Consider the following 14,423-nt stretch of genomic DNA (forward strand, 5'->3'; position numbering starts at 1 on the left):
CAAATAAAGCCAAAAAACCTCAGCATCTAAAAATGCCAACAGGATCGGCACTACTTCCGCCAAACTTCCGCACTGCTGGGCCCATAGAGCAGGTGCAATAGAGCTGGCTACTGCTGGTTTAGCGCTTCGACTAACTTAAATGGGGATTAAATTACTTAATGGTGCAGATTTTCTAGACTTTGAAATCTTGTTGGACTGAATGGATCAAATTCTGATAGTGAAATGAGTACACAGAATTAGAGACATCTCTTTCATCATGTTTGTCAATGGATGGCATCATAAGACAGACCCAGTAGTTGCAACCCCCCCCCCTCCTCTTTTTATCTCAAACAAAATCCAAGGGAAAGACAGCCATCATCCTCTACCTGTTCCACTGTTGAGATCTTTGTTGGATTGCTCTTTTTTTTTCAGGTAACAGCCCATCGACCGAGCATAGCTCTGGATTGTGCTCCAGAGTTTAATCCGCATAGAAGGATGCATAAATGAAATGTTTGTACTTGCATATTTTGATGATCCATGAAGTCAAGCCAATTCATACTTACTGTATAAGGTTTAAAGTACTTATACTATACCATACTACAAACAAGGCTTATTTACACTGTACTATACATACTGTAAGTCCTATCCACTACTCTCTCTTTTCTCATTTTCCTACTCTCTCTCTCTCTCTCTCTCTCTCTCTCTCTCTCTCTCTCTCTCTCTCTCTCTCTCTGTCTCTCTAAAACACACACACACACACACACACACACACACACACACACACACACACACACACACACACACACACACACACACACACACACACGCATATACTCACACATAAACTCACACGCACATATTGTTTTAATAGAGTTTCTGGTTTTAGTCCAACCGGGCTGGTTTCCCAGAATTGGTGTGGCCCTGATAATATACCCATGAGTGTGTGTGTGCATGCACATTGACAGGCTCATTTATGCCTGTTTGATAAAAGCCATATTTATAACAGACCTCCTAAGGTAGTGTGTTTGAGGCCAGCATCTGATCTATTGATATCAAGAAGAGGGAGAAGAGATGTAAAAGAGGGTAAAAAAAAGAGGAGGATGAGATGACAATCAAATGAAAGGACGGAAAGAAAGGGAATGTGTGAAATGGGGGGGGGGGATTATATAAATAAGGACTAACTGTTCTTTATTGGGAAAGAAAGGTCAAGAGAAGAAATGGAAATGTAGTACTTGATTTAGTGAGACAGATGGTGTGGACAGATAGTCATCATTTTCTACTTTTTATATCGCATATGAAATCATTTCTCATTTCTGTCTCAGAGTCTGACCTTCTTAAATTGTTTTGAAGAGAGTGTTGTAACATACAGGAAAAACGTATGTGTATATTGGTCACTTGTCCTTAAGCTGTGAGCACACTGCAAGCAAAAGACATGATGAAATCAAGATAAGCAAGTAGTACACTGCTTGATCATATTTGGATCATATTTGGACCATCGTGACAATCACGCGTTCGGAACGTTGAGGCAGTTAAGTGGTGTAAAATCATCCCAGGGTCTTTTTCTTCAAATTTGGTCATCAAATAAGCCATTGAGACAATTTTTTTCATGTATGAACTATTAACAGAGATTTTCCAGGGAGTCGCTAACAGCAGCTAACAGTATGCCATGGCTAACAAGGCTGTGCTCGGGGCAGCAGGATGAATGCATTAAAACAGATTTTTTAACCACTAATACTGCTCCAAATAACACCAAACCTCTGCAGTAGTATGATAAGAGTCCTTACACATAAAACGAAGCACCAATAACATAGTTAGTAAACCCGGAGTTTATTAAAAGAGTATTTTTAAAAGACTTGCCAACTGGCCCCTGTAACAGCTGCTCATAGTAAAGTCCATGCAAGTCAAATACCAAATGCAATCCAAAAAAAAGAAGCCAATTGATAATTTATTCCAGCAAAACATGTAAACGTGGTTTGTGGCAGTTTAGTGAAATATAAGTTAATAATAGATGGTTAAAGGTTTGGAAAAGTCCCAGACAGAATCTTTCTCTGCAGCACCAAAACATTTCGCAAGAACACCGGGGAGCATGTGTTGCTGGAAGACGCACAGAATTATGTGCGTGCAAGCACAGAAAGATGACTAGTCTGCAACTTGAAGTGAGGAGAGACAGAATGGTTTGTGTTTGTATCAAACAAAAATGAAACCTTACAACCTAAAAACTTTTCATAGGCTGCCATTGTGGTTCAGTGACCGTGCTCTGGTGAACCAGTGGCTTATTGTTTTGAATATGGACATTAAGACGCCGATCGAGACACTTAGGCAGAGGGATTACCATGTCTGCAGCAAACATTTTGAAAAGGATGACTTCATAATTCCTAGAAGAGCTTCTGACCCAGAGATGTGTGACAAGAAGTGTGAAGGCGTGTTGAGCCGCATTTTGTAATAACATTTGTGCATTTATATAGTACAAGTCCATTTACCATTTACCATTTACCAAAGCTTAAAGAAGAATGCCATAGGTAAGTTTTTCAAAAACACTCTTCAAATAAACTTCATGAACTACGTTGCTGGTGCTTCATTTTATGTTAAATGGCTCTTATAATGCTACTGCAGAGGTTTGGTGTTATTTGGAGCAGTATCACTGGTTAAAAAAGCCGTTTTGATGCGTTCAGCTTGCTGCCCCGAGCTAATTAGTGTTAGCCACTGCCGACTGTTAGCGACTCTCTGGCATATCTCCGTTCATCATTCATACGCGTAAAAAATTGTCTCAATGGCTTATTTGAAAAAAGCCCCTGGAATTATTTTACGCCGGAATTGCGCTTAAAAGGAACAGACATGAGCTCTCAGATGAAGTCTTTGGACCGTTGTGTTGCAGTGAGATCATCGATTTAACCTCCTTAGCTTTAGAGGGTGCTGACCTGCCTCTGCGGCTCTCCTGTAGATCAGCCCGGGATACACTCATGTAATACTCTTCACGCTGCAATGACAACTTGCACTCTGGATTTTCGGCAGACTAGATGCCTTAAGGCACGTTGCTGCCATCCACAGGTCATAAATATATCCATAATATTGTATCCATAGGAATAGTCCCATTTCCTTGATGTAGTCAAGAACTGCAACAATGACAGCTGTGGGGATCCACTTGTGATCCCCCAGATGTTATACGCTAATCGCTCAAAGCTGATTGGCTGACGCGCCACGGCGTCACGAGATTCGGCTGGAAAGTTCAAGATTGATCGATTATCATGTGTTATATGGGAGTAATTTTCCACCCATCTTGAAATCGCACCTGTTGATTGACCTTCTATGTAATCGACACTTGTATTCATGCTTGCCTTACTTGTGTATGTAGGTTTGCAAAAATTCTTCAATCTTTTTTTTTTGCTGAGAAATGACTCACACATACAGTGTAGGTGTAGATAAGTGCCTTTTTATGTGACTGAAAACCTGTCAGTGAAAAGGATTTTAATTGCAACTCTGTTCAAATTAAAAATCATGTCTCACTTATAAAATGTAGAAACATCTTGACTCAAAATGCCAAGGTCTCTGCAGACAGTCAGATCTGCTCCCCCTAATAGCTCAGACATCACAAGTCAAAGGTACATAAGGTACAAAAGAGCATTGTGGGTTGTTTAATTTTATATTTCTCTGCCTATTTGGTCTTTTGTGCTTCCCGTCTCATCCTTTGTTCACTGCTTCATCCTGCAATCCTTTCGCTTAATGTCAGATGAAGGAGGATTAGCTTTGGTCAAGGTAGACGTGACCACTGTTTTAGTGTGGATGTGTGTGTGTATGGATACATATATGTTTGCATTTCATAGTAGAACTATTCTACTGTTTTCAGTTATATCGCTACTTGTATTTTTGCAGTGAGAACTACTTATTAATACAGAACTTCACAATTCAAGCTGACCACAGCAGCTACTCATACCATCTTTTAAAGGCCACTTTAAACAGCAGGAGGCGACTCTTTGATACTAAATCCTACTTTTTGGGGTTCACACCACTTTAAACTCCCAAATGTCTGATCCCAGGGCAGATATCAGTAAATAATGAGACTTTTTGTATGTATTTCTTCCAAATATATTGTAACTTTGTGCATGCTTTCATGTATTCACATTTAGATGAAATGCTTCATGACAAATGAATCAGACAAATTGATTTGTGGGTTATACTTACGGTGAACTCTTTCGGTGACCTCTTTCAATGAATGAATAGTTAGTGACCCGAAGTAGTCCATCTCCTATCCTATCCTAGAAATGATCCTATTGCGCATTCTTGCTGAGCTTTTTACAACTTGTTATTCGCTAATTTATTTGTTTTTCTTTTGGTGGACGTCTGTCAGCTATTACAATTAGAATAGCTAAATTATTTAACTTTGCAATGCTAGAATTAACTTACAATTAAAGGTACCAGTTTTATTTGTGTAATTGCATGTTTTCTTGTAGGTTTTTGTGACTGCAGTTAGTGTTCTCTCTCTCTCTCTCTCTCTCTCTCTCTCTCTCTCTCTCTCTCTCTCTCTCTCTCTCTCTCTCTCTCTCTCTCTCTGTGTGAGTGTGTGTTTTGTGTATTCTTGTCTGCGGTCTGATGTGTTTGTGGCAGATTATCAGTAGGTAGGTGGTTTAAGATGGCTTGCTACACAAGGCAAAGGGAGGATTATTAGGACAAGCTTACATGATCTGTCCTCTGATTTTCTACGCTCCACTGACACAGTTCTCATCCACAATTTACTAACACACACACATACACACACTTTATGTAAAGTCAACTGGTAGGCATGACATGCAGACGTACAGTATATGCATGAAAGGGCTACATATAGACACAGTACTTATTGCTGAATCAGAAACATACAACACACACAGGCCCTGGCAACATGAATATAGACAACAGTGGTGAATATCAGTAGACCTTGTACTGTAGACATTAATAAGTGTACCATAAATAACTACTCAATGCATGAAAATGGACATAAAAAACACACAAGCACTTACAAGAATACACATACACATATACACGCACGCACGCACACGCACACGCACACGCACACGCACACGCACACACACACTTAAAGATGTTATGAGTGAACCAGATAGAAGCACATTCAACCTACAACACAGCAAAGCTTGCACATGTGATCTCACGAACCAAATATTACAAAACATGATTTAATATGCCACTTCCACGAACAAATAAAACACTTAGCATACACAACACTCCCGACAGAGCTGATAAGACTTAATTGTCTTAGCTCCTTATTATCAAGCACACAGCAGAGTCATAAAATGCCGAATTAAACCATTTATGGCCATCATAAAGAAAATAAAACACTTTATTTAGTGCCTAAACATTGAATACCACAATAAAACATGGATGCATTTTGTTCACCAGGATGTACATACAATTTATATGCAATAAACTGGAATATTTATTATTTCTTAATACTTAAATGTTGTGTAAATCTATAATACTTAGTGGTCTTGGCATTTTCAAGATCCAAATTTGAGACCAGAAAATAAATGTAATGCAATTATCCTTTTAAATGTGTCAAATCAATTCAACGAATCATATTTTATCGTAAACTTTTGTGGCTTTACATTGGAGCCCTCACTGTCAACACTTTGGAGGACCTGCTGTGCAACAGGGGGAAAATGAAAATGTTGGATCATAGCCCATCATGTCTCATGAAACTCATATCATATTTCACATCCATATTTAAAAGCCAAGCCATGGTACTAAAAATAAATGAATGCCATTCAAATCAAACAGTAAGCGATTTTGATATTTCCATTCATTAAAAACATTTGATGAGCAGCTGACTACACTAAAATGCACCACAACACAGCAAATGTCAGCCAGCATCACAGAGCAACACTTTTAAACAAAATATAGTTTAGTTAGAAGTTCAGAAATGGATGATGAGAGTAGATAAATGATTGGTGCAGAATACATCTGGGCAAACTGCCAGTTTATTGTAATGAACCCTCACAATGTTTCAGCAACATACTCCTACAGCATGGTCATCATTACTCAAATCTGTCAGATGATGGAGAAAGTGGGGGTCTGATATTGACATTAGCAGCACGAGTGGCAGGCTGCAGTCCCAGGTGCAGTTAAGTGGGTTAATTAAAAGCATGCTGATTAGTTAATGGTTTCAATGTTGGTATGAGAGGGAAATGTAAGTATTAGTCTTGAGCCACGAGTTCCAAGCCTCTTTAATCTTAAATCGAGGGAAGCATTGAAATATATGAAAAGGAATGATGAGCCAGGAGGCAATGTTTTGGTGACAAACTTAACGAAGGAAGAGAGCTTAAAGTCTAAAGGTGTTATAAAGAAACAAGGAGTGAATTCAAAAGTGAATGACAGTGAATTCACAGTTGGAAGCCAAGTGCAATATCTTGAGTTTTGATGCAGCATTTCTGTGTGCACAGATATCAGCCTGCAGCTGTGATGCATGTAGTGGATCATAGCAATATCTGAAATGATTACTATTCCAGCAGAGAAGGTGGAAAACACACAAAAGATGTTTAATAGCAGTGCAATGGCTAATTTGGTATACTGACACTTTTTGAAATGTGGAAATAAATATTGTATTTCCACATTGGGTTTTTATTGCATATTTTCCCATTATGGAGTTGTATGTTGCAATCTGCACTGATTCATGAGGCACCAGAGGCTATGACAGTGAAAATATTCTTTTAGCACACTGAAAACCGGAAGTTGTAGCCAAAGATGTTGAAAATGCAATGCAACCTTTGCTGAAAAGTGACTTCATTTGTCCAGGATACAGTATTGATGAAGTGGCTCCTCTTCATCCTTTTGATAGATGCTCTGATGTTCAAACTACCTCAGTCACAGGATACATTAATATTTAAATTTTATGTATTTTTGTGTTGAAGCTCCAGGTTGAATTCATATTAGAGAGTGATGGCAAAGATGAATGGCCAGCCATTTTGCCCGCCAGGCAGAAGTAAGATAAAGGAGGTAAGTGTATGTATAAACCTTTAGGTTTTGTTCCATTACAGGTTTAACTTGTCTGATTTAACTCGACCAGTGTATCATCATGATTTATAAAGTGCACACACTGCGCATAATTTAGCTGACTAGAAAGGGTATCTAACTGATATTGACATTATAACTGATAGTCTACCCTGCTTCTACACTATATTAATAAATAGGACTGTATATGATTGTGTGTCTGATAATATGTTCATATAAGTGGTTCAGAGAAGTTTGAATAATTAGTGTCAAATTCATCTTCCATCTTTATTTACACATGTTCTGTTTCTAGTATTTCTGTATTTTAGTAGTGTGCGTGTGCGTGTGCATGTGCGTGTGCGTGTGTGTGTGTGTGTGTGTTTTCATGTTTACACACCTGCAGCATATTATGCAAATGTGTGTTTGAGGATTTGTGTGATGTCTGCATGTTTGTGTGTGTAACGGTCCAGGGTTGTGTTTCTCGTTCCCTGCAGAAGAAGAAATAGGCAACAGACCTATCAAGTAGTCTCCAATGGCCCATTAATCCCTTTACTTCCCTGATAGTCTGCAAAGATATTTAGCATGTTACACACACACACATGCGCATACACACATGCACACGCACATACACGTACATGTACACATGCACACACACACACGCTGGCTTGGGCGGCTCAGGCAAGGACATGCATTCAGACAAGGACTCCACTTCTTCTTTTAATGTAGCTCTCTCATTATCTATAAAGCTGTGTACAGTCCTGTTTACTATAGATGCATCTGAGGAGTCGGGATTATAGTGTGGGTTTCTCTGATGGTTTAAATTTCAAAATCCAGCCAAGCCTTAAAGGCATCCATCCAATGTTACCATGTAGCTTTTGATGGAAGTGTGCCACTTGCTGTCAAAACTTCTCATTTCCTGTTCTTGAGGAAGGGCATATACTGCGCTGCCATCATCTGATTTGAGAAGGAACACTCATTTCTATTGTATACTGATGAAATAAAATTAAAATTGCAACAAGAAATGCATTGACTTACATTTTCTTTACAGTGTGGAAAATCACATTCATGGAAGGGAGTGGATGTATACAATATGTTAATTGCCTCCAACTTACAGCAATACTATCTTTCCACCTTATGAATCAGTTTTACAGTAAGGAGAGAAGAGTCAGTTAACTGCTATTTTTCTACAACATCAGTTCATTGGCATCAGCTAAAAAGCTGATGCCAATGACATTCTTTAGCGGCCACACATTCTTTAGTTCCCACAATCACAGACACATTTGTAGAATCGATTGACTTACAAATCAACTGACAACAGCATTATTACATAAAGTAATAATCAGAGGAAAATGTCATGAAATAGATTTGCACAGAACAGATTGAGTTAATGAAATAGAATATGTTGAATAACTGTGTAATTAACACACTAATCTGGTTGAATTGCTGAACTAAAAGCAAAACTATGCATAGGAAAAATGACGACACTGCACCATCTTTTCATGCTCTCTAATTATTCAGAAAAATAATTATCTGATCCTGTAGGCTATTCCTCTTTTGGGGCTCAGTGGAAACAAGTCAGTGACCTTATTTTGCATTTAGGTGAACATTTCTTTCAACTTTATGTATCCAGGGAAAGTCTTCTCCAAAAGTTCCCTACTTCACATTTCTAAACTTACTTTTTCACAACAGGGAGCTACTGTTGACCACTGAGCTGTTCCATTAAAGCAGTTGGGGGTTTAAATGCTTTGTTTTTTGTCTGTGCTCATTTTTTTGCCAATTCAAGGGATCAAACCAATAATCCTCTTCTCAAAGGCCTTCTTCTCTCACATTTAGGTCATTGCTAGACAAATAGATAAAAACAAAATGTGACATTGGCAGCACTCTAATGATCATGTTCAGCACATAAACATACTCGAGGTGAACAAGCTTAAAACTGCAGGTGAATGCTGACTTCCAAAGGAACACCGGAGATCAGCTGTGAACACTCTTTGGGAATCATTACAGAAATTTCTGGGGGTGTTTCAGATTCTGATTATGGTTGTCTAGCTTTCCTCAGAGTGTGCAATTGTCTTGATTATACTGTTATTTTTTTGTGCTCAGAATTTGATAGAATATCTGCTGGGGCTATACAACTGCTGTACTAGCATGTTTTTTTAAATAACAAAGGCACTTCAACAAAAACCTTTATTTTTGTGAGAAAATATCCATTTGGCCTTTATCCAGTCACTGCGGATATTCTATCAAATTCTGAAGAATAAATAAATCAATAAAACAATAAATCCAGTATTTATACCAAGTAGACCATCCCCTCACAGTGGCAGAGGGCAGTGGCAGTGTTCATCCCAAAAGAACAGAACTCCAAGACCATCGAGCAGTTCAGAAGTATAGCCTTGCTGAACGTTGAGGGGAAGATATTCTTCTCAGTGATGGCGAGAAGAATGACTTCCTACTTGATGGCGAATGGCTACATTGATACCAGCTGCCAGATGGGTGGGATCCAAGGTTTCCCTGGGTGTGTGGAACATGCCACCATGATTTGGGAGCAGATTCAGTCTGCCAAGAGGGAAAAGAAAGACCTGCATGTGGTGTGGCTAGATTTGGCAAATGCCTATGGCTCAGTGCCACACAGCCTGATTGCATTCGCCCTCAACTTTTTTTACATTCCACAGAACATCAGGGCCTTGGTGAAGAGCTACTTCCAGGACCTGCACATGTGCTTCACATTGCCAAATTCCACCACAGTCTGGCAACAGCTGGAAGTCGGGATTGCGATGGGATGCTCCATCTCCCCCATCCTCTTCATCACAGCCTTTGAAGTCATCCTGATTGGAGCAAGACAGGTGGTGGGAGGAGCCCGCCTACCTACAGGACGGAGCTGACGAAGTTGGCGGAGGTGGTGGAGAAGAAAAGGCAGGGGGCAAGCAACGGGAACCAAAAGGGCATGCAGCGGTGGACCCAGTTCCTAAGGGAGGGGGAAACGGGGGAAACTGTCCCTAGGAGACCTGCACCCACCCTTCTGTCGCCGGGTGGGGAGTGGAGAATAGAGGTGGACTTGGGCAGGAAGCTCCATTTCCCAGGAGAGATCTGCAGCACAACACTTCGGCCAGATATGGTGCTGTGGACCAAGGCAGGGAGGTCGGTGCTACTGGTGGAGCTGACGGTGCCTTGGGAGGAGGGGATGGATGGAGCCTACGAGAGGAAGAGAGCGAAGTACGCCGACCTAGTTGCTGAATGCAGGGAGAACGGTTGGAGGACACGACTCTTCGCAGTGGAGGTGGGCACCAGGGGCTTTGTGGGAGACTCAACAACTTGCCTACTGAAAGATCTAGGGCTGAGGGGTAAGGAGCTACACAAAACCACCAAAGAGCAGGTAGAGAGGGCAAGCTTCTGGCTTTGGCTTAGGAGGCGGGACAAGGTGTGGGGAGTGAGCAACTCCTGAGGAAAGCTAGCTGCGAGGGTAGACTGGGAGACGTCCCTGTTCACTACAACTGCCACCAGGAGATGTTCTGGGTTAAGGGGCGAAACATCAGTGAATGGTGGTCCCCAGCTGATGACCCCGCAGCTAGCGTAAAGGGCACCGGTAGAGGTGCGGCAGGTCTAGAGCCTAGCAGGTGAAAACACCTACCTGTTCAAACAATTTGTTCTCTAATTTTGATCTCCACTGTAGCAGTTTGGACCAATGCTTACCACACCCAGTCCAATAGGGTGCTTGTAACCACCCTTAAACTGATTATACAAATGCAACAACATGGTACACTTCAATATCGAAAGTAAGATGAGAATGAATGGAGTGATATATTACAGTGACCTCTCAATGCCTTGAATGTTTTGAACTACAGTATATTATTCCTATACACAGATGGTGCTTTGGACAAAGTGAGGTCCTTCATTTTAACAGTATTACTGTTACATTGACATTATTACAATGCAACAATATACTGTGTACTTTTGCTGTGTAACAGGAAAAAGATTGATATTATTTTGTTGTGTCCCACCCCTGAGACAAACAAAATGGACAACAACTGCTAGTGTTCATATTCAGATCATTTATCAACTAATTATTCATTCCCCTCCAGCTTGTGGAGAAATATGATTGGCACAAGATAAATACATACTGTAAATAAAGATGTTGAAATTCTTCTTGCAAGCAGTCACACTCAGCTAAAAGAGATGAATTGCGCTGCTGGTCCAAACGCTGGAGTCAGGGTGTTACTGCCAATTCACTCGCAGCACCTTTAGGCATTCTGAATGAAAGCAACCACTTACATTCACTTAGTGTGTATTACATTTTACAGCATATTTTCTGATTCCTACAGTCAAGGCTGCATGGTAAATTGTTTTTTGGCAAAATCTTCCCACTGAAGGGAATAACTAATCATATCTGGGTGGTTTTCTTCGTATGGAGGCAAAAGGGTGAAGATAGGCATGTGTTAGTGCCGGTGAGAGAGAAATACACTGTCGGGCATGTAGACAGTGGAACACAAGGCATGTGGAAAAAAGTTGTGTCTGAGTGAGAGAGAGAGAGAGAGAGAGAGAGAGAGAGAGAGAGAGAGAGAGAGAGAGAGAGAGAGAGAGAGAGAGAAGGCAGGAATGATGCATATAAATTAATTGCAAACTAAAGAGTATGTGCATCGAGTACATCTACATTCAGCCAAAGTACACTGCTGATTCAGATGGGATGATCAAACACTCTTGTCTTGCATTCACATTCCCCATCTTTATCGCTTCTTTCCTTTCATGTCTTGCTCTCTCTCCAATCACCCCTTTCTATTTCATTCCCTCTCCCCCTTTCTTATCCCCTCTATCCCTGTTGTTTTATGGATGCAAAGCTTAGTATAGACAATAAGAAAGCATCCTTCAGAATTCAGATTTATGTGCTGCAAGGCTAAGGTTCTCTGCAGCAACTCTAGAGGCCTTACGCACAGATTAACCATGATCTAGATATCTGTTTGTTTTGGACAAGATGTCCAGAAACATTTCCCACATTTTCTATTAATCTAACAGGCTTTTATTAAAACAAACTTTTGTTGATTTCTATACATCATCATCATCATCATCCATATATTTTGCATTGATTAATGATGCATTTAATGTATTTTTGGCCAAACAAATGGCAAAGTTGTTCTGTCCAACACTTTGGTCAAGGCTCAAATATCTCAGCAACTGTTGGATGGAATAGCAAGAAATTTGGTACGGACATCCGTGGTCTCCAGAGGATGAACTCAAACACTTTAACTTCACTTAAAGAACTTGATGCAAATGGCTATGCCCTTTTTTACTGTTTCCAAGCGATCACATCACCATTATGTGTACAACGTAAGTAAATGTATCACTGTGTATACCGCCATGACGCACAGCAATGATTCAGGCTTTCTTCAGTTCACTGGTACAAGCACTGCACATACGGTTAATGGCTCACTTATTTGCCACTGTTATCACATCATGATTGTTTTTGTGTTTTTCCCAGTGTTTTAATAAGCTTTTGATGAGGAATTAATGTACCGGTACTGTGAATCACAGCGGAGCTGATAGCGGCACTCCCAGTCACCAGTGAGGGGAGCTCCACTGCTTGAAGCCACTGATGTGGTCAGCAGCAATGATGATTCAGCATAGTCAGTTCACTTCTGTGTTTATACACATACTGAACACCTCTATCCTACTGAATGTGCCTTGAGCCATCTGCAAAAAAATAATGCCACTCCCAGCTTGACTTTGGTGCTAATTAGTTAATATTAGCTAAACTAAGATTGCTACCCTGGTAAATACAGTTTTATAAGCTGATGTTCAAATTGAAAGAGCTGCTTCCATCACCATTGACTCTTAGTCTTGTTACAACTTCTCTTCCCATTATATAGTGTATACATCTCTTTCTGACTCTTTTAACATTTCTTTGATTCATCTCTTCTGTCTTTCTCTTTCCTTGCATATATTTTTCATTTATTCCATTACCTAACCCCCACAACTCTTCCAGCATCATCTTTTCACCTTAACCCCTTCCCCCCTTCATCCATATCTGTTTCCTCCTCCTTACCCTTTGTCCCCTTACACCTCCTCTTATCTGCGCCTCTCGCTCACACCCTCTCGTTCTGTCTTACAATCCTTTACCTCCTTCTCCCTCCCCTCCCAATTGTTAAGCTCAAGCCTCAGTGCCTTTCATCCTCCATTCCTCCATCCCTCTGTGCTCTGCCACCTCCCTTTTTCCTCTGTCCTCTAATCATCTCTCGTTTTTTAATTTCCCCGGCAGACAGCTCCAGTGCTGGTCCATTTAGTCACAGGCTTTTAATTAGGAGAAAGCAGATTAGGAAGGCCACTCTCTACCAAGCTAATAGTGTACATGCAAGAGCCTTCCTACACACACACACACACACACACACACACACACACACACACACACACACACACACACACACACACACACACACACACACACACACACACACACACACACACACACACACCTATGCAGAGGCACGTAAGGGCAATGTTATTTATTCTGAAATGCCATTATCTGGTCTTGTTTTATTTGACCACATTGCTGAACCTATGCTGGCATCCTAACAAAAGTACATAAATCAGTGTATTGGAAATGTGATTGCATTGTTTTAAAAAAGTAATACATCCTCTCACACACACTTTATCAAACAGTGGCCAAAGGGAACGTACCGCGACTATTCTTGTAGGAAAGATTGCTAGCCGGAGTAATGTAAAGTAATTCATATTTGGTGTTATACATTGTTTCATTTGAGTGTAAATATACTGTATCTGTTTCACTTATACATAGGATGTCAGCTGAAACATTTATGGAAGTGCAGCATGGATTTTGATTCAGAGTCATAGCTATTTCTATAACATTCCATGAGCTCCCCTGACACAGCTATGGAGTCTTATCAGGGGCTTTAGCGGATTCATAACAAAATCTAAATTATCTAGTTTAAACAGTGTGTTGACTTATTGAGCACTAATATGGCAGATTGACAAGAGCAATAATAACAACATTTATTCCTATTACAGTATCATCAGTAAGTGAATGCTTAAAGTAATCCTACTTGATCGGTTAAAAAGACGTGAGTGAATAGAAGGAATTATGATGCATGGAAAGTGCTCTTTAATTGGTGTGTGGGAGGAACAAGGCCAATCTCAGTCACCATAGCATCCACATGTGAATGACAGTGACATCTAATGCATAGCTTAAGTGTGAACAGAATGCGTCATGTACAATAAATGTATAGCTTATGATACACTTACTTTAGACATTCAAATGTTCAAAGTGCGATAAAGCAAAGAAAAATTAAAAAAATGTATAAATAGTTTCATTCAAGCAGATATGGCTGGTCAAATCCACATGCCCATTGTGCAGTTCGTAAAACTTAAAATACTTTTAATCCAACTTGTACCAAAGAAGATTATCATAGATGACAAGCAAGTTCACTCTCTATCCAATCTAATTCTGCATTCCAGCTGCTGCT

Source organism: Echiichthys vipera (assembly GCF_963691815.1).
Source record: "Echiichthys vipera genome assembly, chromosome: 5".
NCBI lineage: Eukaryota > Metazoa > Chordata > Actinopteri > Perciformes > Trachinidae > Echiichthys > Echiichthys vipera.